The 3,341-nt window shown below is 42.5% G+C and overlaps 1 pseudogene; it reads left to right on the plus strand.

Annotated features, from left to right (window-relative positions):
• The first annotated feature begins 1,089 nt into the window (after window positions 1–1,089).
• LOC148013749 (chromatin structure-remodeling complex protein BSH pseudogene) lies at window positions 1,090–1,637 on the plus strand (annotated as a pseudogene).
• The last annotated feature ends 1,704 nt before the right edge of the window (window positions 1,638–3,341 follow it).

Consider the following 3,341-nt stretch of genomic DNA (forward strand, 5'->3'; position numbering starts at 1 on the left):
ACTTGAAGCATTGACAGAAGAAGAGCAGATAGGAGAAAGACAAGCAAAAGAGACAGAAGACATAGATGATGAAGCCGATGGAGAAACAGGTCTACTAGAATCAGAAGACGGATTTGACCTGTTTGTGGACTTGAATGATCCTGGATAGTTGGCACATCCGGAGGATGCGCAGGTTTAGAGGGGGTGGATGTCGTGTTGCTGCGCATCCGAGTCGTATACACCTCCATTTCTTTTGTTGTGCATTTGTGTTAATTTCTGCGTGTGATTCATTGTTTGTGTGGTGCATTTTAATAATCCGCATCCAATGTATATATTCCCTTAATGCATTGCACACTGATCATGTTCTGGAGTTACTATCTGAAGTTGAGAAGACTGACCTCAAACCACTCGAACCATGTTTTGACAGTGCCATGAATATGTATTTGCAATTGAAGTGCTAAAAAAGAAGTGGAGACTTTGTTCGACAGGGCAAAGGCTGCGAATGTGCAACCTGCACATGCTACTTTTAATATGCTTATAAAGGCTTACATAAACAGTGGACAGATGGAAAAGGCAGAACGTGTTTATCAAGAAATGAAGCAAACTGGTGGTATTGGTGCAAATTCACTCACATACAATTGATGTTAGAGGCCTATGGTGTGACCTGTCTTAAAGATAAGGTACAAGAAGTTTTAAAGGAAAAGCTAGTCTATTCTGGGAAGATAGGGGGATATTTTTGAAAAAGCGAATATGGCGGGCTGGAGAGGACCAAAGGGCCAGACGAATGCTGGAGCTTGATATGGCGAAAGGAGAGGAGGCCCTTCTTACTGTGGTATGCATCTTCATGATAGTTTGGCCAGTACAGAGGACACAGGTGACTTTCCGAAACTTGAAATCTTCGTCATCGTACTGCACATCGACGATTTCTGGCACTCGGGAGGCTCCTCGATCATCTCGTGTGCATGATTTTCAAGACCAAATCTTTGTTCACAATGCCCTCCATTGTGGAAGTTCAGTGAATACTTCTCTCAGAGTGTAATTGGCCCATAGGACTTGCTGCAGACTTGAATAAGCTATGGAGGAGAGAAGAGCATCGAAGAGAGCTAGGCCATGGATGCCCGCCCAGGGTGCCCTGTGAACACTGGAGCCTCTGCAGTCCCTCTCGTCTCGCCGCCCGCTGGGTTTCAAGTTTTCATTCTGCGGAGAGAAAATCGCGTTCGAGCTCGCCAAACCAGATCAATGCCGCCGCAAGCGTGCGACTTGTGCATCGGCGTCCTTCCAGCACATAACTAAGCAGTTTCGGCAGGATACGAAGGGGAAAAGAATTTGAATTGGAAGGGCAAAGATACAAGGACTCTTTCACGTGGAATGCCGAAGATCCAGACTATGAAGTTACAGCTTTTGCAAAGCGCACGGTGAAGGATTTGAATCTTCCTGCCTCATTTTTACCACATATTGTGCAGTCAATTCAGGGACAAGTGTCTGAATTCCGTTCTTATGAAGGCCTTGAGATGACCATAGGAGAGAAAGTACATTGTCTAAAGGACGTTGGAAATTTTGACAGCAATCCAGAAGAGTTTGCGAGGTCTTTATGCAGGGATCTTGAACTTGAAGATCCTGAAGTTGGCCCCGCTATTGCTGTAGCAATTCGTGAATAGCTATATGAGATTAAAGATCAGAGTATATCTTCAGGAAGGGAGGAAGTTGACATTTATGGTGTCCTGAATGTTATCTATTTGAAGAGTTCCTGCGCTACGCAGAGGATGCATATTAAAGCAGAGCAAGCTGAATTTCCCTTCTTTCCCTGTGGCGTGAATTTGTAAGCTGTTACTAATAGCATTTTCTACATAGTCTGATAAAGTAAGCAACCATTGAAAGGATAAAGGTCCAGATGAGGATGATTTTCTACAAGATGTTCTGCAACAAGAGTGTATCAAGCAGCTATTGAAATCTGAAATCAGTGTTGGACAACAGTTGGATCTCTGCACTAAGGGACATGTTTGACTGGATTACTAGATAATGTTCATTCTTCTATTCAATGTAACTGTCACCAGAATTTCCTGATCATGAACTTCTTGTAACACTCTTGACAAGAAATATAGTGTACTTTGGTATCAACAATTCAATTTTCTTCTTGTTAGTCACTTCCATTGCTGTACCTTCAACTCCGTGTTCAGCAGCTCTTACACAAAATCTACGACATCGCAGACCTGGCAACTTATGTCTTCTCTATCTTGATTTCCATTACCCTTGATGGGAATACATGGACAAAAGTTCTCTTCTCTAAGGGATCTTGGGTGCTCATGTAGCCATGACGAGGAAAGCACATGCATGAGGGAAGTGTCTATAAATGGGCATGGAAGGGATGTATGGTGAACTTTAAAATTCCACAGGGAAAAACAACTGTAAAGGAGGTGCTCATGCAACACGTCTACATGCACCATCAGATTGTAATGGCACCTAGATATGAGATAAGGCTTCCATCTCACAGACCAAACTGTAGGTTTGGCTTACCCTCTTGGTTTTTATGTATCGTTATTGTCATTGCTTCGAACATTTATTGTATTATGTGTGAGAATATTGTGTATCACTGCTTCAGGCATTTATCCTTCATCCTATGAGGAGTGGCAACCCATTGAGTGCATTGTAGGAGTCATCCATGTGATTCATGGACATGTTGGACAGTTACAGTATGAGGGAAGGACCGGGGGGAGCCTTGCAAATGAAGGCCTCTTCTTTTATGATCATTTTTACCAACTTCAAGATTGGTCTCACATGAAAGGTTAACTCCAAGCACTCTCTTTAAATGCAGACAAGAATAGATTGGCATGGCCAATGCCTGATTGCTTTGGAGTAGAGTCCACACGAAGCAAGACATACAGAGATGTGCAATGATCATTACGGGCTACCATTCCAACAAAATTAGTGAAGATCATGCTGTCTATGTGCCTGTCAACATTTTTGTGGAATTGTTCTAGGAGTTTGATGTTAACATTACCAAGACAATGCTAGTTTGCATGCGAATGGACAATGAATTACTGGCAAAGATATTGTAGAGCCAATGGTTCATGAAAACAATAGGACATGTACACTGTTGCATTGTCCTTGATACAGTTGTGGCAAAGTACATGATCACAACCCAGACTTTTATGCTATCGTTTTGGTATTGTCCTAAGCACTATATCAATGGAGTGCTTGTGCCAATGGACTAGGAGGTTGCAAGCTTGCAAGCCAACTAGGTTATAGACATTGAGGTAGTAGATGAGGCCTCATCTCTATTGACCATTATAACTTGCATAAGAGAGGCATGTGCTTTGGTTGAACTTCACAAAGACATCAATAATGAGGCACCTAATATGCTA

Source organism: Lygodium microphyllum, chromosome 26 (genome assembly GCF_053477565.2).
Source record: "Lygodium microphyllum isolate KBCC chromosome 26, Lygodium_microphyllum_v1.1.10, whole genome shotgun sequence".
In the NCBI taxonomy this organism is placed as follows: domain Eukaryota; kingdom Viridiplantae; phylum Streptophyta; class Polypodiopsida; order Schizaeales; family Lygodiaceae; genus Lygodium; species Lygodium microphyllum.